The sequence below is a fragment of the Desmodus rotundus genome, chromosome 2 (assembly GCF_022682495.2).
Source record: "Desmodus rotundus isolate HL8 chromosome 2, HLdesRot8A.1, whole genome shotgun sequence".
Taxonomy (NCBI): Eukaryota; Metazoa; Chordata; class Mammalia; order Chiroptera; family Phyllostomidae; genus Desmodus; species Desmodus rotundus.
This window is the reverse complement of record NC_071388.1, coordinates 140,168,554-140,195,617: the sequence shown is the minus strand read 5'-3', so window position 1 is coordinate 140,195,617 and position 27,064 is coordinate 140,168,554.

Here is a 27,064-nt window from a genome sequence, read left to right as displayed (position 1 = left end):
ACGGGGTTACTGGAGTTTGAAATAATGCCATAGAAAAGCACCAGTCAGTAAGAAATAATAGCTAATGACAAAAAAGTAGTAGTTACAGAAAGTACAAAAGCAACAGTAATTACTTTGCTATTATTATTAAAGAAGCATGGCTAGCTGCAGCCATTTTGTTAGGAAAACTGCTTACCTGCTTCAGGTGCATGTCCTGCCTTACCTTTTACCGTAGTGTTGGGTGCAGTGACCAGCTGCAGAAGGTGTAATCTGAAAGCCCCTTGCTTGAGCTGTGTCACATAGATCCCTTTCTGTCCTCAGCCTTACCTGGTATTGCCACATGAACACCCAAAGGAGCTCACTCGGCCATTCTTTTGCAAACAAACCTGGATCTAACACCCCTGGAGGCAACCCTTGACCCACAGGGCAAGGTCAGTGGGTAAATAGCCCCCTCTTCTGCCCTTAGATGTACAATACTGAAAAATTCACCTTCAGAAAGTGCCAAGACAAAGCCCAGTTGCCCACTGTGTGAGCAACATGGCAATAAGCCCCGGACTGGCCTTCCCTACTTTCCAGTTCTGACCTCTGTTCCTTGGGATTGCTTCCCAAAAATAACGACTCGCGTGCAAGGCCTTATCTCCGGCTCTGCTTTTCCAGAGAAGCTGCACTAAGACAGTTGATACCTAGAAATAACCCTAAAAAAGCAGACTCTCGGCATGGGATTCAAGAATCTGGTCACTTGATTTCTAGCTGCAGTGCAGTTAGCCATGTCACTTGGCCCACAAGTTTCAGCAGATCTATTGGTGCCAGCTCTATCCATGGTGACTAGGCGCCATTCCCCGTAGAGTAGTCGTGGCAGAGACACCTAGCATCGAAAGCAAGGCTGAGACTTATGTGGCAGAAAACCACTCACTAATGGCAAAGCAGCTTCTAGCTTAGTAGAGACTGGGCTCATGGCCATGGGATGTCAAGTGACTAGGAAACCTGAGCCCACGTGATTCCGACAGATCCCCCACATCGTAAGGTCAGACAGATGCCCCAGAAATCTATTGTTTGGTGGCAATGGCACATAGGGTGGATGGGCCCCAGCAGAACTGGAGGGGACAGATAAGCTGATAAATGCATTTTCCTCATCCTCTCAGTCACCTTTCTCTGTTATATTTTGCCCCTCTCTCACCTTACACCTCTGGCCTTACAGAGGTTTACACACCCAACCAACAGATGAGAAAACTCCTCAAACCTGAAACAGAGATGGGTCAGCTTTTTTATTGGTCCTGGCTAGAAATGTACTACAGCCCTCCAGAAAGGTCCTGAGATGGTGTGAAGGTAAAGCCTCTCGTTTGATAGATCTGTGAGGAGGGAAATCGAGTCTTTAATCGAGGAGGATGGACTTGAGTGGACACCTATCAACTCTTTCTTCCTATACACTCCATACAAATTATTTGCCACTGTGTGGCCGGCATCATTCCACCCAATTTTTATATTCAGCTCCGAGAAGCAGGTATAATTTTGATACACAGATTTTGTTTCTAAGTGACTAAGATAGGTTATCTGCTCAAGGACACAGCTTAAACGGATTGTGTGCCGTGAACTCCACGGCCCATTCCCTTTCCACTGTATTGTACTAACTACCACGTATAATGGCATATATTATAGTTTCCAAAATGATAATTCTAGCCAAGAAAAATTAAAATTGATTTAGCATACTGTTTAAGGAAACTAGGGAATATATAATATACTTTAGAACGATTTTAACTCAAATGCTGAAGATTAGAAACTTGGTGTTTGTAAGTGTGAGTCCTTTAAATATCAAGAAGTAACCCAACTGCTATACATAATATAGAGCTTGTGAATTCAAGAGTATATGGATCTAGCAGGAGCTCTAAGAAAATAGGGGAACTCAGAACATCAAGTTAAAGCTAGTTTCCATCCAGAAGAGTAGTTTGCAAATTGTGTTCCAAGAGCCCCAGAACTGCATAATTTTCCTTTCATGTATATCCTGGGGTCAGAGGTGGTCTTAACAGGTGGTAATCTGGGCCCACTTATCTGCTGTAATAGCATTGTTACTTGTCTATTGTAAATGCTGAGGTTCTACCTAAAAATACAGTTGAAAGAATTACTTCTGTAAAAGGAAACTTTGTAAACCACAGCTAAAAATCTTCATGTATGCCATAGGGATGCATTGAAACATTGGTCTGGAGGTAACTCGCAGATTGTTTGAAGCACCAACACTTTGTAGTCCAACAGTGAGCAATTGTCATGTAACTGGCTAACAGGACCTCTGCCATTACATGTTAACATCAATGGCCCATAATATTATCAGAATATTATTATCTAGTAATATAAGTACATTTTTTGGAACTTTATACCTAAGTCCAGGCTTGGTCTGGCTTTATGTGGCTGTGGGAGTGAGCAGGTCCAGATAAATGATATTTTAAACGTCCCACCTACCCTTTCCCGACTGCAGTAGGAGGTGCCTTGCAGAGTTATGGCCGTGACATTCAGCTGTGCTAGACAGATGGGATTTCATTGGCCTCTAGGCCTGAAGTACTCAGTAAATGCTTCAACAAGTGGAGGAAAGAACATCTTTGACATTGAGGGTGATCATTCGGAGGCAATGCATACAGAATGCGTCTAGGTATCAGAAACAGTGCTCGGTAGTAGGAAAGGCTGCCTACAAACAGAAATTCATTTTTCTAAGCAACAGAGCAGACGAACCAATCCATTTGGATGCCGATTGTTTGAATGGCCTTGGAGTTGTTAGAAGACAGACTCTAAGGTCATATCGAGTTGCATCAGGCTTCAGGCTCATTTGTTCTCTGGAAATATTACAAGAGCCACAGCTTAACAATAAAAACAAGCAAAATTTTCATGTTTTATTCATGCTGGGTTTTTTCCAAGGTCATCTTTTTATATTTCTTTCCTCTTGTTTAGGTTACAGCTTTTCTCTAAACCAGGTGAGCCCCTATTGGATAATTTGCTCTCTAATAAGACCAATTCATCTTCCACTGACCTTTACAGCCAATTATGCTATTTTTAAAATCTCCTGACGTTAAAAAAATTTAAGATCTGCTATGTAATTTTTTAAAACTGTTCTACCTGAAACACCATATGAACAGAAATAACAACAGAAATCTCACCCCTCCCTACCCCAGCCCAGGCTTTCCCTCTGCCAAGGAAAAAGCCGCAAAAGCAAGCAGGTCGTGTTTGTTCTCCACATCCAGTCCCAGTCCCCAAGCTCCAGAGTGTCATGTAGTTTGGGATCAAGGACTGCAGTAGGAAACCCTAGGACGTGGGGAGGAATTAATTTGAACTATCAGATTTACTCGCAAAGGGGAAAATTAGGAACTGAAAGGAAAAAGGCCACCAGTAGGTGGCAGGTCAGAAGTCATTTGAGTAAGAAGGGAGAAAGGCTGGGGACATTGTGTACCTTAGATGGGCAAATTTGGGACTGAGAGGACTGAGGAGGGAAAAGAGAGGGAAGTTCAGCCAGCAAGGGGGAGTCCAAGCTGAAGAGGTGTGGCCCTTCATGTGCAACCATGTCTCCCATCCCCTGTTTCCTTTGCCACTGCCTCTCAACCCCGGCATCTTGCTAAAACGCAGATTCTGATTCCAGGAGTTGAAGTGGGGCCTGAGATTCCATATTTCTAACCTACTCCCCACTTGATGCTGCAGCCTAGGAAGCAAACTTTGAATAACGAGTTTACACAACCACTATTCCTATTCTCTTGAATGTGCTTCCAGAGTCAGTCACTGAGTATACAATCATTACATGTACAACAAGTTTTTAAAAGATACAGAACCAATAGAACCAATCTCTGTATATAGCACACAAACTGCTTAGAGAGAGAGACAATTTTAAGAAAGTGACTCACACAATTGTAGGGACCAGCAAGTCTGAAATCTATAGGCGGACTGGAAATTATGGTAGGAGTTGATGTTGCCCTGTTAAGGTAGAATTTTTTTTCTCTAGGAAACCTCAGGTTGAAGACCATGAGTTGAAGACTTTCAACTGATTAGATGAGGCCCAACCACATTATTGGGGCTAATATGCTTTATTTAAAGTCAACTAATTACAAATATTAATTATACCCATAAGTCCTTTCACAGCAATAATGGGATTAGTGTTTGAACAAACAGTTGATATCTGGTCTAGCCATGTTGACACATAAGATTAACCATCAGATACTATATAATTTTCAGCAAATTTGTTTTTCTCCCCTTAACATGTCTTGATAATTGTTTTTCATCAATACATTGTATTCTATTATATGAATGTATCATAATCATATGTGTTTTTTATTGTTGGATGTTTTACTTTGTGCTATTACAAAAATGATGCAATAAACATTCTTGAAAAAATGTCTTGATGAGTATGAATATACCTATGGTATAAATATTTAGATTTGAAGATATTAGTCTAGGGATAAACAAAATTTTACTTTTTATAGCAATTGACAAATTGTTATAAAAATAGACTTTCTTTACTTATCCCATTAAAAATGAGTAAGAATTTCTGTTTCTACTTATTCTCAATGACACATTATATTTCAAAATATTTTCAGCTTTACTATTCTGATGTATGAAGCATAATGTTTCATTCAAGATTTATTTTGTGGATGAATACTTTTATTCTTACATTTAGAATCTACTTGCATTTCTTTTTCTTTTGTTGTCTATTGCTCTTTTTTTAAGGATCATTAGTATTTTTTTGTTGACTTATTGGAGTTCAAAATATTTATTAAATATTAGCCATTTTATGTATATAAAATGCAAATTTATTTTGGTGTGTTCTTATTTTTTTAGCCATGTAAATTTTTAAAATTTTATGTAAAGCTATTTGTGTCTTTAACTTTATGGCTTCTGAGAGTTTTTCTTGTTCCACAGGCTTTTCCTCCAAGAAAATATAAATATGGTTTTCTATATTTTCTTTGACACTCTATGAGATCTCATTTTGTGTTAAAATCTTTGAATCATCTTACTTGCTTTGGTGTAAAGAGTTTGATAGAGGTGAACTCATTCTCAATCTTCTAATAAATAATTTTTTACATTTGTGCTCCCCCCCATACACACACCTCTTTGCTTCTCTCTCACTCTCCCTCCACCCCCGCCCCAGCCGCTGCTGCTTTCTCTCTCTTCCTGTCACTCTTGCTCTTGTGTTACCTTCTTTTTTTTTACTCTCAATTAACCAACTCTCAGAATCAGTTACCAGTTTTATTTTGTTTCCTGTTTTATAATTGTTTATTTATACTTTCATATTTACATTTTTCTTCTTTCCTCTTCTCATATGTTTATTTTGTTGCTCTCCTTCCAAATTTTTAAATGTGAGACTTCATTATTTTATGGGGAGGAAAATATTTATTTCTGTGGGTGAACAGAATTTTTTAAATGCAGGATGAAATGGACTCCTTGCAGTGTGCTCTGAGATTTAAAAGTAAGAATTGAAAAAATCACCTTTCTTCTTCATGTGATAGACTGCTTCATTTCAATAAGACACAATACTGAAATTAGACCATATGTAGTCCCATATTTATTATGAGTCTTTTAGGCATTAGTGAAATTGACTTTAAGAAGATACACTTTTTTCAACATTCAATGGCATCTCAAAAAGAATACAGAGTTAAATGACTTCACAAGTTTCCTAACCCTTGTCCTTCTTTTTAATACTGTGAGTCACTTGACCCTCACCTCCAGCTGGGGGACAATTTCCGTGCTTCCATGTTTAAGGAGCTCTAGTCCACACTTAAGTCATGCAGTAGAAAGTCTTCTTTGTGCTGCTCTGGTCTTGTGACCTTATTTTAAAGCAGCAATTCTTGCTATGAATTAATTCTGGCTAAGGTAATCCTTACCTCGAACCTCCGATCTGCACATGGATCACTGCCTTACTTCTTAGACTTGAGTACTTCTCTTGATAACATGCACACTATCAATCTTCATTAAAGAGGTGTTTGGCCTTGATCTCCATGACCTTCTCCAAACGGCCCGGCAGATGTGAGATATCTGTTTCTGACACCACTCAGAAAGGGTGGGCCTTGTTATTCATTGACAGACTTCCATACATTCATTTATTTACTCACTTATTCATCAAACATGTGTTGAGCACCTACTTTGATTCAAGCAGTGTATAGAAAACAGAGATTTGAATAAAAAAGAATAAGACATGATCTCTTCTTTCCAGTAGCATCCAATCTAGTGAGAAGTGACCCACTAACATGGACCTGAAATACTAACTGAATCCAGATTCTGGGGGCTGGGTTCTGACGTGACCTCCTAAAACCTCGTGCTGGTTTTGCTGTTTGCCTGCCTTAGTGGTCATATGTAAGCTATTGCTGTGGTGTTTTGAGTTTTCTTTCCTCTTGTTTGGCTACCTCTGCCTTCATTCCACAATGCCTGCCTCTTCTTTGTCAGGTCTTGGTTGCACATACACTACTCATTCCGCGGCAGTTAACCTTCCCAAGCCTGATCGAGCCAAACGGCCACATCTAGTACATAATATGTCCATTCTGTATGTTCTTCACAGATGGTGGAGAAAAGCTCAGAGCAAAACAAGTATAAATTATAAATAGTTTAAAAAATTATACACAGGGTCCAGCACAAATAATACCTCTTTTTTTATTACAGAAACTTTTATTACAAAATCATAAGCATGTAATTCTGTAACATAACAATATCACTCTCAAGCACACCATTTGACATTTGAGGTGAAATGTTCAAATTGCTGTCCATCTCGTGGGAGACATTCCCGTACCCTCCCAGCCACACTCGAGCAGGCCTTACTTCTGCCGGACCCTGTATAAACACACACACATGAAAGTTATAATATGTATATTATATATTTAGTGAATTATATTTCACCAATACATATATATGTATATATGTACATATATATATATACATATACACAACCAAAGGTATGCCACAGATGTTTTTGTTTAATTTTATTTGAAGTATTGAATTCTGAGTTCATAGACCATTCTCCTTTTCAGAGAGAAAGATAAGGAAGGGCTCCCAGCATTCCTAAGGGTTATATCCAAGATTCTTGGAAAATTTCCAAGTTTGCAAACACTGCTATTAAAGTTAATTTTCCTATGAAAGCATATGAGACAGCAATTAGGGAACAAAACAGTGGTACCAAGATGGTGACACATGATATATGACATTCAAATGTGTATCTCAACAAAAATGACGAATGATTGCATACCATGACCCAGTGGTCATTGGCAAAGAGTAGACACTGTGATTTTTGAATTGAAGGATGCCAATGATCTCCTGCACATTAGAATCTCTGTTATGTGCAAAACAAGGTATGGGATTTTTTCTACAGTGGGCCAATTGATTTAGGTTTATAAAGGAATTTACTGTGAATGAGCATCAGAAAAAAAATTACCCTGCTCTTTCCTCTATAACGTGGTTCCCAGCATGCATCCCATGGGTGGCATTTAAATGAGACTCTAGTGTATTATTATAACATGGAGAGGAAGTAACACACTAACTAGGCTAACTTTTTAAAACTTCTCAGAGTAATACTTTTGACATAATGCCAAACATCCAGATGAAAATTGAAGAAGAACAAAAACAACTCACCAGATGTTTTCCCTGAGTAAATGTATAGGAATTGCTGTTCTTCTCCTTTCTTTAGCAGAATAACTCATGCAGCATAAGAGAACAAGGACCAGATGACCTGTTGGCCTCTTAACAGGCAAACAGCACAGGTGATATTGGATGGCCAGGACTGCCTAAGGCAATCAATCAATGAAACCTCATCTTCATAGATTTGGCAGATCAACTTTTTGACCCAAATTTCTTACTCCTCTCCACATCCATGTTTTAAGCCATTTAACTCATAAAACCCTGTATTTCTTCCTATTATAGACGGAGTGCACTCCCTGGCCCCTTGACCTTGGACAAATGGAACATTAGCAGACTTGCTTTATGCACAGGATTGAGATGTGCTTATGTAGGTGTTTATTCACTTGCATTTTTGCCATGGTCATCAAAGAAACTACCCATGTAGCTCTCTGGGAGAGTGAAGATGAGAGACTTGTGGAGTAAATCTGGCCCCTACCTGCAGCTTAGAGCCAAGTCCAGCCTAGATCAGCCAGTTCCCAGTCAAATCCGCAGGGGTGTGACAGAGAATAAATAATTGGGTTTTAAGCCACTAATTTTGGGGAGGTTTATTACATAAAATTATTATGGAAATAGTTGACCTCTACCATAGAGCCAAAACCGATCCTGATGAGTTGATGTCTGTAACGAAGTGTTTCATGTAGGTCTCAGCCTATCGATAGTGATGCTGTCAGCTTGGAATGCCTGGGACACTCACCTGGGCCTGTAACATTTGTGGTGAGCCCGCACAAACATTTTTCAACCAATGTTTTGTCTGGAATGCCCCTTGTGCTTCTTAGGATTACATGACTCACCTCAGCAACCATCAGGAAACTTGGAAAAACTGAAGGTTTTTACTCACAAATCCAGGAAAGTGAAGGATACAGCATGCCCAAGGGCCACAAAACCAGGTCTTTATTTCGGATAAGGCTGGAGTGCCAACGGTTTTGCAGGTTCACTCTTTCTTGGTGAATTGAAAATGTCAGAGGGGGGAAGTAGGGCATGGGAAGGGAAGACTAGGGTCACTCAAGCAGTCACTTGTCTAGGTTACTCAGGACACTTTAAAAGGAGAAAGGGAAGGGTGGGCAGCCTGGTTCCTTAGCTAGCTGTTCAGCTCGTAGCTGTGCCACAAAACTGGCAATATAGTTATTTGAGATGGATGCCTTTGAGAGGGGTGCCTTGGCAATCCCAGGCATAATGTTGAGCACGTAATGTTACAATCAACGATGCTTAAGGTCAGCACTTACAGCACATGAACAGATCGAGCCTCCACAGAGGACCAGACATGAGTGTATATATCTCTGTACCTCATTGCCTAATATGGTCCATTTCTTTCTTTTTTTTTTTTTTTGAGTCTGTCACAATATTCTTCCTCCAGTTTCTTGGATATGCCAAGCACCTTCATACCTCAAGGTCTTGCACATACTGTTTTCGCTCCCCATACAGCTTCCCCTCCCCACCCTCCCATTCACTCTCCATGTGTCCTAACATAGCCATTACCTTCTCAGGTAATGGGGCACCTTTGTCTTCAAGGTGTGTTTCCAAAGGCCTTTAAGAAGAAATTTAAAATATATTGACCTGCAAATCAACAAAGATGTCTCCATTAATCAAAAAACATAATTTGTACAATTTCTCTTAAGTTTAAACAGGATTTAAATAAGCACATATGGAAGAGCAGAGTCTCACGTGAAAATACTCAGAGCACAGTAAAGCATTGTTTTAATCTAATCAGCCAGGACTTTGACGTGACCAGATTTAATTTGCTTTTCATCGTGGGGCTCTGACTGTATTAGGGTCAAGGGTGCAGTGCCTAGGATCCTGAACACCTAAATGTCCAAGGAAGGGATGCTTTTGTCTGTTCGACTTGGTATTTTAAAAGGGAAAATTGGACAATTATAATTCAGTATAACTTAATACAATTAGAGGGGTTTTTAAGTGAAATTGAGATGGATTCTCAGTAAACTAAAGAATTATTGGAACTTTACTAACTTGCGGTTTGATCGTGGGTTTGTGATGCACAGTGTGTGAGCGTGCATGCACCGCTGGGCAAATAACAATTAGTACTGAGACCTTATTCTTGCCAGGAACTATGCTGAGTAATTTATAGACATTATCTCATTTGATCCTTGCAAGACATATAAAATCTGCTTGTCAACAGGTGTATAGTAAAAATGCTTATTTGGGCCTGTGGGTCTCAACTTTGGCTGCACATTAGAATAATTTGGGAGATTTTAAAATGCCCCCACCCAGGCCCCATCCCAGGACATCAGAATTGGACTGTGTGAGGATGGGATGCAGCTGCAAGTATATTCAAACTCTCCAGGTGGTTGGCATGGGCAACTAAGTAATTTCTGGATCAGTGCATTTATCATCCCAATGATGAGCTGAGAACCTGGACACTCAGTGGTATATGTTTGGTCTAAAACACAACTGAGCTTTTGGTGCTATGAGAGAGAAAGTAGCCAAAGAGCAGTCGCCAGCGCCCATACCATGGTGGGAAGAGCATCACCTGTGCCTGCTGCAAGGAATTCAGGCTCAGATCCCTGCTGTTTTCCTCAGGGGATCACTAGGACAAAGGGGCAGGAACATACATTTCCATTATCTCCCAAGGACAGGACTAACCCTACACCACTTTAACCCCCCTGTCCCAGTTAGCATTTGCCCTCACCAAGCAGTATTGGTCTGCGTTTTGTATTACATGCATGTCAGACAAGGACACAGTGTCGAGGCCGGATTGAAGAGGAGGTGCAGTTTCAGAGTCAGAGCACATACACTTAAAATATGTGGCCCCTCTTGCTAGGGGGCTGCTATCTGTCCCCTGAGTCATCTCAGCAACCCCTGCTTTGACCACTCTGGACATCTGGTTTCTCTGGCAATGAGTCTGGCTTCTGTGCTGTTCCCAGAAACTTGGTGTCCCGGGCATGGGTGATGTCTGCAGGGCCCCTGGCCTTCCTTCAGCCTGTGCTAGTCACCCATGGAAAAAAGGGAAAAGCAAAGTACCTGTTCAGCATTCTCAGTACCACCACCAGTTGAATACACATTTGTGAAGGACCACAGATGCAAGAGGACCTGAGGAATGGACTGGGAGGTGACTCTAAGTCCTCTCCGTTTTATGGCAGCTGTAATAAGCATTTTTCCCCTTAGAGTTGACCTTCAATATTGTATTAGTTTCAGGTGAAGAGCATAGAGGTTAGCCATTTATATAACTTACAAAACTATCCCTTCCATAAGTCTGCTACCAATCTGGCACCATACATAGTTATTACAATATCATTGACTGTATTCCCTACGCTATACTTTATATCCCATGCCTATTTTGTAACAGCCCTTTTGACTTCTTAATCCCTTTCTTTTTTCCACTCAGCTCACCCACAATCCTCTTCTCATCTAGTCTCTGTATCTGTGAGTCTGTTTCTGATTTGTCTGTTCATTTGGTTCGTTTTCTCGAATTCCACATATAAGTGAAATCACATTGCATTTGTTTTTTTCTGTCTGGTTTATTTCACTTAGCACCATAACCACTAGGTCCACCCATATTGATACAAATTTTAAGACTGTGTTCTTTTTTATGACCAAGTAATATTCCATTACAGCTTTGGGGTTATGTTTGAAGAGAGGCTGTTCAGCGCAGTGCTTCAGAACATGGCCTATAGGTCCAGTTCCTCATCTGTCCAAAGTCGATGTATATTTTCTATGAGTAAATAGATGAAAAGTGTTTAGAATAATGTTTGCACATAGAATTACATAACTACTAGCTCTTATTGCTTACGTATCTTTTTACCCATGCAATTGTTTATTAATTTTTTTAGATTAAGTGTTTAGAAAGCCCTGCTATGTGTCAGGCACTGTGTTAAGCTCTGATAATGCAAAGGTGACAAGATAATATGGTCCCTGTACTCTCAGGGAAAGAGAGAAAGACAGACTTGTAAAATGTATCCGGTATCCCGCACATGAACGTTCATAGCAGCTTTATTTATACTAGCCAAAATGATCCAATGTCCATCAAGTCATGAACAGATAAACAAAATGTGGTAGATCCAAATAATGCAATGTTACTGTTATAACGAGGAATGTACTGTTTCACGCTGCAACATCGAAGAACCCTGAAAACATTATGCTAAGTGAGAGAAGCCAGCCACAAAAGGCCACGTATTGTACAATGCCATTTACATAAAATGTACAAAATAAACAATACATTAAATATGCTAAAAACTACTGAAGTAGGCACTTTTAAATGGTAAATTGTTAATTATAGCTCAAGGAACATGCGAAAACAAAAACAAACAAACTATAAACTTTAAGATTAATTCTTCAGCATCAAGGTGATGATTTGTATGAAGTCTTCTTAAACTCACTATTTTCCCCTAAAATAGCTGGATGGTCAACTCTATATTATAAATATTTTTTTGTGTATTAATATGTATGTTTGAGACTGTGTCTTCTGGGAAATAAAAGAAAGTTCAGAAAGAAATAAAAGGAACAATGTGTTGTTAAGAATATTTGCCCAAACAATATTTGCCCATTTATAAAATTATTTGTTCCTTCTGGGTCCTAAAACATGTATAAAAATAAAAATAAAAATATAATGGTAAATTCATAGTATGCCAATTATGTCTTAATTTAAAAGGAAACTGCAGTACCTCTCCAAGGAGATTTCTGGTTAATGTACATTATACATTTCCAAAATGCAGAACCATAATTTCATGTTTTCCATCTTATTTAACGGTGGGAATCTTTCTTCCTGAAGAAGCTCTATGGGAACTGCTATAAGGAATATTGCTCTCATGAATCTACTCCAAATAAATACCAATGTAAGAGCATCCAGCACTTGGAACATATCGTTTGGCTTAAACGATTCCCCACTGCATTTCTAGGTCATTACCGTTTCTCCGTTTCATTTTGGCTCTCTTGTCGTTGTCCTCCCTCACTTTGTTCTATGTTTAGCTTTTGTGGCCCTGCATTTAATCAATCCTGAAACGAGAAATTTGACTTCAAAAATCTCTTTTAAAAATAAGGTAATATCCTGGAAAGAGAGGACAAAATAACCAAGATGACTATAATTTAGTAAGACATGTGGAGTTTAAAATAAACATGGCATATTTAATCCAGCTAAGGCTCTAATGCACAAAGCATGACATTTTAAGCCTATTAAGTCATTCCACCAAGATTAGTCTTCAGGTTAGGTGGTATTACTCTGGAGACTATTGTCAAAATGTCAAGGGGACATTTGTGCCAACAGATTTTATTGGTACTGATACACACTGGTATTTATACCACACAAGCCAGAAAATCCATAAGAAACACCTTGTATGCTTTAAGTCATACTTATAAACAAGCAATATATAAAATAAATACCTGCTGTGATTAAGGAAGTATCATGAAACTAATACAAAGGACACTCAGATTGCATTCTTGATACCTATGATGACTTTGCAGAATGCAGAAAATAAATGTTGAATTGCAAAATCAAAAGAAGAGGAGAAGGGAAGGAAAAGGAGCGGGAGGAGGGAGATACAGAGAGGGAAGGGGGCCAAGAGGCTGCAGCAGCAAAATCCAGCTACAGGGCCTTTTCTTCAGTGCCTCTGCTTTCTCCCTTATGAACATTAGCTAACTAATTTTATGAAGAACTCAGATACTGGTGGAAAAATGTCATTTCTAATTGTCTTGTGAATTGCTGATTATTTGGTTTTCTATTTGCGAGTAGCCATAACTGAGTTTTTTTTTGCATGTTTAGATTCCAAACATATGGTATGCCAGAAAAAAAAATTTCCGTGATGATGGTGGTGTGGAAAGCAATGCCTGATATCATGTGAATCAGATGTACTTATTTGGATGGAATACAAGCGAATCTGTGAAGATGAACTGTAACTCTTTTTCTGTGCTCACCAACAGGGGAAAATACGGGCAGAAAATGTGCTGCTCCTAAAATAAAGGAGGCATGTATACCTTACTGGCTACGCATGAGTGAATGACCAAGGTAATGTTTGCTCTTTAGTAAAAAGAGGTTTCAATAGAATCAAGCGTATGTTTCACAACCCAAAGCAGGCCTTCTGTCTTCCTCATTATGTAAATTACTCTCTGACGGAAACCTAGCTGCCGCAGGTGGAACTCTGACCCTTCTGAGCCATTCCCTAAGCAGGCCTTATATGGAGATCTAGCAGAAGCAAGGCCTTCTCTCCTCTTCTGATCTATCACAATTATTGTCATGTGCTCATGCAGAAACTAATTCTTACATCATACATGTTTTCACATGTTTTGAATTATGTTTTTATTATAATGTTCAACCTTTACACAGGGTGAGGCAAAAGTAGGTTTACAGTTGTTCCTATGGAAAAGAATACAATAATTAATAAATAATACAAGGATAAACTCTTTCAAACTCTTTCACACACTCACAACTGTAAACCTACTTTTGCCCCACCCTAGATTTGCATGTCCTATAGACTATAATTTCCTTGAGATCAGGGACCATATTTTACGTGTTCTTCTACATGTCTACCGCACCAAAGAGTAACATAAGTGCTACTTAACCTAAAAAATGTCCTTCAATTTAGAAGAGACTTTTTCTCCCACAGAATGTATTGTAAAATATTGAGGAAGTATTAGATGACTTCATTGTTTATTTACTGAATATTCATATCATGTCTATTAATATGTTAATGTATTTAAAGAACATACTCACTCACAAAGTCTTTGTGGTAAGTTCTATTGCTATCATTCCCATTTTACAGATGAAGAAACCGAAGCACAGAGAATCATCATTGACAATAGATAACAAATAGCAGGTATAGAATTTGGACCCAGGCAGTTGGCTTCTTTCAACCATTACACTCTGTTTGACTCTAGTTTCTTTGCATGTCATGTCATATCATTTGCATACCATACATACTCTTATCTACACTACTGATTGTGAGGTGTCTCGGACTAACTCGCTTCACGTTCAGTACAGAACATATTGGCAAAAGCATTCCAAATGCTAACTTGCCACCTCTTGTCAACTTCCCGCCAATAACTGCCACTGTTGCACCCATGTTGCGCTATTACAAGCACAGTGTAATCTAAAACAATGCTCTCCTGTTCCTTTTTAATTACTGTTCAGTCATTGACAATAAACATTCCTATTCTGGTTTCTTTTCCTCTAATTCATTCTGGCTACGTGTACAGTGTTGATGCCTTTTGATGGAAAGTAGAACACTGAGCACTTCTATCTTGGCGTCCATTTCAGACCCCATAAAAACAGACCTGCCCCAGCCTCTCCCTGGTGCTCCATTACAGCTGAGACGGGAAATCATCATCATGTCCTCAATCTGCTCCCAGAAGCTACTCAGCGGCTCCAGCCAAGCTGTCCTGAAACAGGAGTTCACCCTGAGAATCTGCATCAATTAAAAGCAGTCTTTTAAAGTCTCCTTTATGCTAATAAATAAAGGTCCATTGTAAAGACGTTTCCACTGGAAGCAGAGAGACAGTGTCCTATGTGAAGGCTGCCGTCCCATTCTCCTCGGCCTGTCCACCAACCACAGGACGCCTTTCTCTACCTCTAAGTACCAGAGCATCTGTGTAATCGAGAAGATTTGATGTGAGCCGGGGAAGAAAGGGCCAGGGGATGGGACAGCCTTTGTGGAGGGAACCTTTTAGCATGTGCCCCCTGTTGAGGATGGAAGAGAGAAATGATCAAAGGGTTCACAAGGGGCAAGCCTCCTCTCCGAGAACACAGAAAGGATGGAGACTGTGGCACTGAAGTATCTAAGGACCTCTCAAGGCAGCGTGGAGAAACAGAGCCCTCGCACAATACCTCATTTATGCAGGCCAGCCTACTGTGTTTAACAATGTTACATGTGCATTCAGGGCCAGCCAGTCACTCAAGCCATCATCCCAAAGTCTGTGTGGAAGAATCTCAGAATGACCACGAAGTCCTGTTTTTAGCAATTCTATAAAGGGACTTGCCTTAAACAACATCCAGCGTGAATGTGTTTCAGAAAGAACACGTTGCTTATACTTGCGAATGGCAACTTATCCCCTTAACTTCGAATCTCTGTCCTCTATGTGACGTGCACAAGGCGTAAGGCTGAGAACAGAGAATGGACACAGAGCGCATGCTATGCCTGGTACGGGAATCTGTTACACACTGTGCTCTTAAGAAACTTCTCCCACCGCAAAGACAAGAACGTCAAAAGTGGTGTATTTTTGAACGCTCTGTTCCCAGGGTGTCATGAGGAGATAGAGGGGTATATATCTAATCAGGGTGGGCCTCACGGAGGAGTCAAGTTCTATGAGTCTTCGTTTAGTGGCTTTGAGTCCATGTTCAAATCATGGATTTCCTGCCCGGTGAAATTATGTTACAAATAGTGGGACGTGTTTAAAATCTCGCCCTTAATATCTCACCTGCTATTCTGATGCTGCCACTGACACTCCTGTCCCCCAGACTGGCTGGAATTACAGCCACCAAAACCTCAGTGATAGAACAGTTAAAAACGGGCCAATCCCATTTCACCAGTTTCTCATTTAGGAATATTCAGGCCAGCTCCGTCTACGTTCCCCATGTCCAGTATTCCCTCTGCCCGGTTAGATGCCTGACCTTTGTTTCTACCTGTATTTCTCTTTCTCCTACCTCATCCCCTCAAGCCCCTCATGCTACCACAAACACACACATCGTAATCACATCGCACCTGAGTGCTTATACCCAGAATATGTCCTACTCATCTCTTACACAGATGCTAAACTTAAAAAGGTAATCAGGTTATTTTAATTTTATAGAAAATAGTTCTGAAAACAAAATCATAGCTGCATTCAAATTCCAATTCCCAAATATTTGAGGCTGTTGTGTTTAAAAAGAAGTCCAAGCTACAGTTTCTATTGTCATCCCTGGTGAAATGAAGAGGCCAAACCAAAAGAGAAACCAGGGAAAATCAGGTCAGTGCAGGAAATAATAAGTGTAGTTCCTGATCCACAATGGCCAGGCACAGTTCTAAGTGCTTTGCTCACAGTAAGGTATTTAATCCTCTTACTGGCTTTATGAGAGAAATACGACAATTACCACCCTCATTTTACTGATGATAAAACAGTGGCACGGAGTCGCTAGGAATTGGCAGAGCAAGGATTTGAAACCAGACAGGCTGGGTCTGGAATCTGAGCACAGGAACACCTTCCTTGTACTTGGTAGGTACAGCGAGTGTCAAGGGTCGCTAACAGGGTTTCACACGCAGCCTGTGGTAACAGGGCTGATGCCCTAGTCCAGGAAGGGAGCCCAGATCAAAGGCAGCAGGAGGGCTTCTGCTGCATCACACAGCAACTCCCAGACTTCTGCCAAAGGCTCTCTTCCTGCCCAGGGCCGTCTTGTTACTTTAATTTACTTTATTTTGCTTATGCTGTTTAAAAGGTTACTGCGAGGCTCACACACACTACACTGTACAATCAGCTACATAGTCAGGATGAAGAAAAGGACTCACACCAAGAAACAGTCAAGTTTTAAGGGATGTGATTTGCTGTAATCCAGGATTTAACAGTAGGGACCTTTAATCTCCTACATTTTTACCTAAACACTCTGACCCATTTTCTGAAAAATCTGCTAGGAGTTCAGTGAGCCAAAGCAATGCTTTGTATATCACCCCACCTTAGCGTTTCCATAAAATTTAAGATGATTTTTGTTAGTCTTCCTCAAAGTCAGATGGGGTTATTTCTCAAAGTAATTTTTTCTATTTTTGGACATCTCAAATTATTAGAAAGCTTGTCCCAATATTGAATAAATCCTAATATAGCATTTTAACAGCAGTTGAAACATTATAAAAGGTCAACAAATTCAGCTTTATTATTATTACTAATTCTGGGCAGTTTTGATTCAATGAACCATATACACATACCTACATATTCAGAAAATATTTTTAAAAAATAACGTGCTTATTAATCTCCCAATTGTTGACACATCCTTGTATTAGCCAGCTTTTGTACCATAAGGAAAATTATCTGAACAACACATAGGAAAATTGTTTGCTGCTGGGTGACAGATGCTGCAATAAAGTACCTTCTAATTAACCAACATCAAAATCCACTCATTCATAAACTGTTAGTATCACCTGCAGGACAAATATGTTTCTTGAGCATAATGTTGACTATATGCCAGTCGGTGATGTTCACATCACACAGGCTTAGCCTGACCAAAACAGCCAGCCCCTTCTCAATTCAGAGCAGATGGAATTGCAATTGCACCCGTTACTGGCAACTGGGATCTCAGACCAGGAACCAGACCTGCAGCGGGAAAGGTCTCCCAGGTGTGCTGAGAAGGAAAGATGGTTGCAAAGGAACTTGACACCCTTCACAACAAGAGCCTCCATGGATGCGAACTGTTTGACGATCCAACAGAAGTAGCCCAGGAGTCTGAACTGTTTCTCACCGGCCCCTCTGTCCCTGCACGCTCCCACTGGCTCGGTTATGCGATGATAGTTACTATGAGGCTGGTTGCCAGAGAATCAGGCAAACAAGCGCTATTCTCAAAATGAGTCTGGAAAATATTAATTTCAGTTTGGGGAAAGACTTTTTAAATGGCTGTCAGGAATGCATTTGAAGTGGAACGAAAGGATGAATTGAAAAGAGCTTCAATTTTCACAGTTTCCTATCAGAATAAGGAAAACAAAAGAAAACATTGTTTTCTAGAAAGCATTATTTCATTGTAATTATAATGAGCAATACTGGCCATTTATTTTTTCCTGCCTGGGGCCACCTTTTGTCACAGTATATTTTGCATATTAAGTAGGAAAAAATTAATCTTAAACTAATAACTGCACAAAAAAATATTTTTGATAGGAAAGAAATATTCGTGTTTAGAACTTATCATGCATTTAAAGCAGGTATTTAACGTGTACATATAGCCCTTTTTTCCTCATGAAAAATCACCTAGAGCCATATTTTCTCCTTAGTTTTCAAATCCGATTGCAGAGGGACCTATGTAACACAGACTCGAGGGACTGGAGACCCGTCACAACTAGGAGCCTTTGGGGAAAGCCTAAACCCCTGTCGTAAAACTGAAATGTTGCTGTACCAGAAATGCCACAATTTGGTTTTCACTACTTGGAGTCTTTCATTAGCTTATTTATTTCAGCATTTACTGGTATTGATAATAATATCAACAACAAATGTCATGTATTGAGCACATACTCTGGGTCAGACACAAAGTTAGGCCCTTTTCATACCTTTAATATTCACAATAGCCTGCAAGATGGGCATTATTCATTCCCATCGAAAAGCTGAACAAAAATCAAGTTTAGAGAGGATAAGACGCCAGCATGAAGCACACGGCAAGTTGATGGCAGAGCTGGGGCTGCCGGCTCACTGGTGTCTCCACAGCCTGCACCCTTTGTCTCTTCTTCCTCTGACGCTGCTTGTCCATGCAGCTCCTTCGGTGAGGATAGGAGTGTTCCAAACCTGCCCCTTCCAAGGTCAGTCATTAGTCACATGTGGCTACTGAGCACTTGAAATGTGGACAGTGGGACTGTAGAAATAACACTGTAATTTAATTTAAATCAATATAAATAACCACATGAGGCCAGTGGTACTGTGTTAGACAGTGTAACTCTAAAACAAACAAGAACTGTGAAGCAGAGGGTCCTACCCTAGGATTCTTTAAAAGGATGACACCTGGTAGAACAATTTCTGATTGGAGTCATCCTCCTTTCTTTCTTTTGTAATGGAATTCACTCACTGTTGGCAGTGGGCGTAGTGGGGAGCACTGTTCTGCCTTGAGAGAGTGAGTCTGCAGGAGGGTGCTCATCACGCCCTACTGGCTCCCCCAAGTCTGCAAGTAGCTCTGGTTTCCCTCCATTAGCATTCCTGCCCACAGCCTGCCTCTGCCGCCCACCCACCAAAATACCGCGCCCCCGCAAAATTAAATATCCTGCTCACCCGCACCATTAGTTTTCCAAATGGTAAGGGGAAGACACTTCAGAGCTTCCTCTCTAAAAAATTAATTTCTTCTTTGAAAAATTATTGAACATTATCTGCTAATATCAGCTTCACATCACCTCCCAACCTCTAGAACTGAATAATGAGACTAACAACCATTTCTCAGCGTCCAATCAGGGTCAAGCACCCATATCGTTTCATCGTTACTATAGCCTTTGAGGTAAATATTAATATATCCCCCAGTTTACAAGTGGGGAACTTGTGTTGTTCACCTCAAGATCCTAAATGCTTTCTACCTCTCCACCCTGTCATTAGCTTTCAGACTTGTCATTATCTCCTGCCTCTGCTACATATTCATCTTGGTTATGGGACAAGTACATCACAAAAAGAGAAGCAATTAGACAAATGTCAGTACAAGAGAGGCCTGGAAAGGGCCCTTGTAGAATCCTAATCTTCTCTAGATCAATGCTGGCAGAACAAGGAAAATGTGTAGAAGTTGAAACCTAATTGAAGTTATTTGGATTAAAAATGAAATCTGATTACTGCTAAAGATAAACTGCTGAGACCACATGTATGACAATAAAATTAGATTAATGAAAAGATGAGATTTGATTAACTACTTAGGATCATCCATCAAGATTTCATTGTGTTAAACGTGATTCTATTAGGTAAGGGGGAAAAATCAACTGGTGTTAAAGTTATGCTTTTAATATGCATCCTTGTAGTATCATGTATATTGAGCAATCTAGGCTGAACCTGAAAACCTCAAGAATGCCTTCTCAAATCACTTGCAATAACAATGAAGAAAAGAGAAGCAGCATTTTGTCGACCTACCACTTAGTTCCCAAATTTATCTGCCTCAAGTTGTTAATCAAGAACAAACTTGCATTTGCATTTCGGTTGACTTCTAGGATGCCCAACTCTTTTAAGACACAGATGTTATCCAAAAAAGTTATCAATCTTCAGCATTTCTATCTCTTCATGAGAAAACAAAGGACGGAAGAAGTTAGTCTCTGGTTTTTGTTAAATGCTAATAAATGTAAAGATGCTTTCCCCTACAACATGTTATTTAATGTGGTGTGTGTGTGTATCTGTGAATACACTCTTTTTGTTCTGGCTCAGCCCAACTCGAACTCTCACCATGATGTCCCCTAAAAATCGCCATGTTTGCAATCACGAAGAGAATCTATATTAAACAGATTATAGTCAGATAATAGGACAACATATTCTGCTTTGATCATACTTTCTCAGGTTTTCCATAGAACATATTTAGTGTGGGTAAGTTATATGAACCATTTCAAAATCTCTTAGATTAAAATTCCACAGTGTGGGACTGCTTTCCTTGATCCTAATTTCCTGTACAGGAATAGAAAGGCGTTTCCAAGCACGAGCCATATTTTTTTCTTGGCTCCTATGACATTGATTTCCCTATGTACCAACTAATTTTATTTTCCCTGCAAGTCTGTATTAAACTATGTGGCTGCAGCTAGACATTGCTCTGCACCCTTCTTCAAATGTAAAAGCTCCATCTCTGGGACCTCTCAGAGTCTGCCCAGGGACTCACTGCAAATGAAGATAAATTGAAAATGTGCCTGGGGAGCTCCGGTCAGAATTGCAATTTTCAAGATGGTGAGAAGCCTCCAAAAGTATTCATGTCAATGAAACATGACAGGTGTCACCAAGAACAGAGATCCCAGGCAATGGAAAATTAGAGCCTCTCATGTCCCTACTCATCTGTGATTTCCTAATTGCAGGTGTTGGCATTAATTGATGCTGGTGCCATTTTTGATCATGCGGGGCTGTCTTGAATGCCTTGAATTTGCAAAGGGCTTGACATTCTGAGAGCCACAGCATGTTTGGATCAAATTTGCTTTCAACATGCCAGGTTCAAGAATCTTCTTCCCGAAGGCCATTAGTGAAAATGACCTGGCAAATTCATCATCCCCTGGAATCGTACGTGCCACCAAGGAAGCCATTCTTGGTCTATCTTTCCTGCCACTGTAAGAGATGCAGGGACTGTAATATCGATAATTCATCAGTGTGTCTATGAGTTGTATAATCAGACATATTTCTGATAGCTATCTTCCCCCCTAAATGATGTTGCATGGTCTCCTTTAGGCATGCTCCAGAGGACAATTGTGATATGATTTAATAAATGTTTTTATTGGTTCAGATGAAGTAAAAGTAATTCTGAGTTGCAAACAAATTTTCTCTAAAGGACAGAATTACTTTATGATTTTAGATGCAGCACAAAAGTTTGTCAGAAAGAAAAGAAAGGGAGCCCATAGAGCTTTTGCTTTTGATATCAGATGTGGGTAAAGCAAGGGATTTTAACAGCCATGTTAAGACAATTTTTCTTTTTAGTATATTTTATTGATTATGCTATTACAGTTGTCCCATTTTTTCCCTCTCCTTTATTCCCCTCTGTTCTGCACACCCCCTCCCACCAGCATTTCCTTCCCGCTGCCCCTTAGTTCATGTCCATCTGTCATGCATATAAATTCTTTGGCTTCTCCATTTCCTATACTATTCCTAACTTCCCCCTGTCTATTTTGTACCTACCATTTATGCTCCTTATTCCCTGTACTTTTCCCCCCCTCTGTCCCTCCCCCTCCCCACTGATAATCCTCCATGTGATCTACATTTCTGTGATTCTATTCTTGTTCTAGTTGTTTGCTTAGTTCACTTTTGTTTTTGTTTTGTTTTTAGGTTCAGTTGTTGATAGTCACGAGTTTGCTGTCATTTTACTGTTCATAGCTTTGATCTTCTTTTTCTTAGATAAGTCCCTTTAACATTTCATATAATAAGGGCTTGGTGATGATGAACTCCTTTAGCTTTACCTTGTCTGGGAAGCACTTTTATCTGCCTTTCCATTCTAAATGAAAGCTTTGTTGGATAAGGTAATCTTGGATGTAGGTCCTTGCCTTTCATGACTTTGAATACTTCTTTCCAGCCCCTTCTTGCCTGTAAGGTTTCTTTTGAGAAATCAGCTGATAGTCTTATGGGAACTCCTTTGTAGGTAACTGTCTCCTTTTCTCTTGCTGCTTCTAAGATTCTCTCCTTATCTTTAATCTTGGGTAATGTAATTATGATGTGCCTTGGTGTGTGCTTCCTTGGGTCCAATTTCTTTGGGATTCTCTGAGCTACCTGGACTTCCTGGAAGTCTATTTCTTTTGCCAGATTGAGGAATTTCTCCTTCAATATTTTTTCAAATAAGTTTTCAATATCTTGCTTTTCCTCTTCTCCTTCTGGCACCCCTATGATTCAGATGTCGGAACAGTTAAATGTGTCCCAGAAGTTCCTAAGCTTCTCCTCATTTTTTTGAATTCTTGTTTCTTCATTCTGTTCCAGTTGGATGCTTATTTCTTCCTTCTGTTCCAAATCATTGATTGATTTGAGTCCCAGTTTCTTTCCCTTCACTGTTGGTTCCCTGTATATTTTTCTTTATTTCACTTTGCATAGCCTTCACTTTTTCCTCTATTTCAAGACCATACTCAGCCATTTCTGTGAGCATCCTGATTACCAGTGTTTTGAACTGCATCTGATAAGTTGGCTATCTCATCATCGCTTAGTTCTATTTTTGGAGCTCTGATCTCTTCTTCCATTTGGGCCATATTTCCCTGTCTCGACAGAGCTGTCCATTGCAAGGGGTGGAGCCTTAGGTATTGACCAGGGCAAGGCAACCCAGGTCACTGTGTTGTGGCGCTGTATGCAGGGAGGGGTCAGAGAAGGAACAATGCCACTTGCTGAACTCTTGTCTGTCTTTCAGTCACTTCCCTGTTACCCACAAGCAAATTGGGCCTTTCTGGTGCTGATTCCTGGGTGAGTGGGTTTGTGTACTTTCTAGGACCCAGTGGGTCTCTCCAAGGAACTCTCCTTGTGAGGCTGGGAGTTTCTCCAACTGCCACAGCCCCACAGGTCTTTTCAGTCAGAGGTTTTGAGGTTTTATTTCCCTGTACTGGAACCCTGGGTTGTGCAGTCTGTCTCACTCCCCAGTTGTTCCTCCTGGTTTATCCTCACAGAAATGTGGGACCGCCAGCCACGACCTCACCCACCCCATCCTCCAGCCACAGCCTTGCCATGCATCCTGTCCATCCCGGCTGCCCATCTCCGCCCCTCCCACCAGTCTGAGTGAATGTTTCTTCTTTAACTCCTTGATTGTCGGACTTCCATACAGCTCAATTTTCTGGCAATTCTGGTTGTTTTTTGTTTTTAAATTTGTTGTTGTCCTTCTTTTGGTTGTGCGAAGAGGCAAACTATATCTACCTACACCTCTGTCTTGGCTGGAAGTCCTCAAGACAACTTTTCTTAATACTTGTTCATATTAGGATAACTAGGCATCTGACAAATGTCATTTTAGGACTAAGTATGTATTTTATTAACTTCTTTTATAAATAGGGTCTACAAATTTCTTTTGGATGCCAATTATGTGATTTAAGGAAACTGGTTCTTAGACCAGATACTTTTGTGTCTAAGGTCAGTGACTGTTTCTGAAGAATTTCTGGTTGTTTTTTTCTCATGTCTCCTTCTCCCCATAGTGGTTGACCTCAGAGCTTGTCTTTCTTTTCTCAGGAAACTGGGCTGGAACTAATAAACTTCCATGAAGGGGTTTCCAGGAGATGATGGAAGACCTGGATGGCACATGTAGAAATAAATTGTTACAAAGAATTTTACAGTCATTCTTAATTATAGAATATAAGGCCCCAATAACCTTCTAAAGTTTAGAGCACAGATCGTGGGGAAACTTACGACTTCGTGCCTCTGCAAACTGGTTCATTGGCCTCCTCTGCTCTCACCTAAGGGCTATGGCTACCAGGCAAAAATACGCTATAGCAAAATATTTAAGGTGTGTATTTGCTTCAAAATTAATCAGGAAGAGAAAAACCCGTTAGGGAGTAAATAGCATCCAAGGAACCTCATTATTCAACCCTGTGGAGACAAATGAGCTTTCGGATAAGGCGTCATGCACACATCTGGGATCACCAGCTGTACACTCCAAACTCTTTAAATTTAGGAAGCCTACGCTCCCACAATCTCCCTATTTATTTACCTATTTATCTCATTTATATAATGTGCCCTTTTGTTCCATTATGTTTGGACATTTTAAAACTTACAACTACAAAAATGAATTGTGAAAATGTGAACTGAAATATAAGTACATATAGATGCCTTAATATTTTACTGGTACAACTAAATCTATTTACCTTATGCACACTTTGGGGTACATGCACCCCACACATTTTGGATCATAGACTCCTAAGTTTTTTCACAAAGAATAGCGCCAGCTTTGGCCTTGCATGTGATTTCATATTGCGTGTTTACTTTTTTAGTTTGTAAGTATAGCTTGATATATAATAATGCTGACAACTGATGTAATAATTTTTCATTTCTTCCAAATGAATTAGTAGTGCAAATGTAACCACAAATGTTTTATTCTGTTCTTGTGATTCTAAGGCTCAACTTGTACAAGAAACACAGCAGTTCTCTCTCTTGCAAAAAGACATAGAACCAAGTGTTTCTAGGTAGAGTGCAAGGACTCTGACCCTTGTGGTCGGGAAGGAATCTTAGATGAAGTATAATGATGGCTCTCAGAGATTATTTCATTTTCCATCCTATAACAGAGCAAATACCATTTGAGATTTCCATGACAACATGAGAGTAGCAGAGCCAAAGCAGCCAGGGTAATGTACGTAGGAGCTCAGATAAGTAAATGGAGACCTAAGTGATGTCACCAAGTCTAAGTAAGGGTGAGCAGAAAAGCAGACTGGGGGCCACGCTTATGATTGTGGCCAGGCAGGTTTTAGAACAGAACAGACTAACCTGTGGTGACAGGGATCAGAATGGAGACTCTGTGGGAATGCTGACGTGGAGGAGACACAGAGGAACTTCCTTGGATGATTGAAATGTTCTGTGTTCTATGTTCTAATGTTCTATTGGGCCGGTGGTTACATGGATGTATACATCTGTCAACATTTATTAAACTGCTTATTTAAAATCTGTGCATTTTATTGTATGTAAATTATGCCTTTGTAAAAAGCTTAGCCAAAGCAAACCAACAAAATAGGCAGGTAAAGATAGGAAAAAATTCCAGGATAAATGAGCTAGGAAGTAAAAGTGGGTGGGTCCAAATGGTATTTCTTAGATTCTACCTTCCTACTATAAATTTTTTCCTTTGTTCTTAGAGCAAGTGATCTTTGGTTTTAGAGCTAAGTATTCTGCATTTTAAAGATACGTTAGGAGAGCAGGAAAGCTAAGGGGATATCAGTGATCCTTTCAGTATTTTGTGAAGTGTCTGTAAGAGGCAGAGTAAACCATCTTAGTGATAACACACTTGAGTCAGGAGAAACGTATATATTTTTTCAGGTTATTTGAAAAGTTATTCCTAAATCCTGTCAGCTTGGATACTATATAATAATTCTTTAAGGACAAAAAATAAACAAAATGTATTGATTATTTCTAATACTCCAAGCCCTGGGCTCAGTACTTGGTGAATACATCATCTCACTCAAACTTCACAGTCACTCGATAATGTAAATAGCACAGTAGTCCCCCTCTTATCTGCAGGGGATAGGCTCTGACACCCCCAGTGAATGTCTGAAGCTGTGAATAGTACCGAACCCTATACATACGGTGTCTGTTCTTATACCTACTTACCTATGATAAAGTTTAATTTATAAATTAGGCACAGTAAGATATTAACAGCTATAACTAATAATAAAATAGAACAATTATAATAATGTACTGTGATAAATGCTATATGAATGTTGTCTCCGTCTCTCTCCTCTCTCTTCTCTCTCTCTCTCATAACCAATCTGATAACTGGGATGGCCACTAAGTCACTGAGGGGCAGGCAGTGTACACAGCATGGGTACACTGGGCAAAGGGATGATTCATGTCCCAGGTAGGGTGGAGGGGGATGGTGCGAGCAAGGTTTCATCATACTACTCACAATAGCTGGCAAATTAAGTCATAAATCATTAATTTCTGGATTTTTTCATTTGATATTTTTGGAGCACAGTTGACCCAGGTAACAAATTACATGAAGCAAAGCAGTGGATAAGAGGGTCCACTGTATTATTATCTCCATTTTACTGACAAGGAAACTAAAGCTTTGGAAGGTAATTGAACCAAGTTCCCAACTTGATGAAAGGCCTTAAGATACAGAATGCCGAACTCGTGTACTGATGTTTGAGGTTTTGATGCAGAAGAGTAAAGAAAGCACAGTGTCTGCCTCAGGGAGTTAAACATCGCAGGAACCAAATAAAATCCATTCCCCCTGTGGCTCATTCCCATAGTGAGTGACCTTTCACCATGTTTTTGGATGACGAGTCTCCACTTAATGAACAGGCCAGGTAAACCTGTTCTTCTTCTCTTTAATGTACTGTCTACAAAGCGTGTCAGCTGACATCCCTGGCAGGCACTGGCTTGTACAGAGGCTACTCTACCTGCCTAAACCTCCCTGCTCCCAACAGAGAAGCTGAATATGCATTCCCAGTCCCTTATTAGAGTTCTTATTATTACAATTCTGAAAACTATTAAATATAAACACAATATGAGAATAAATACGAGAGTAAAAAAACAGGTAGTT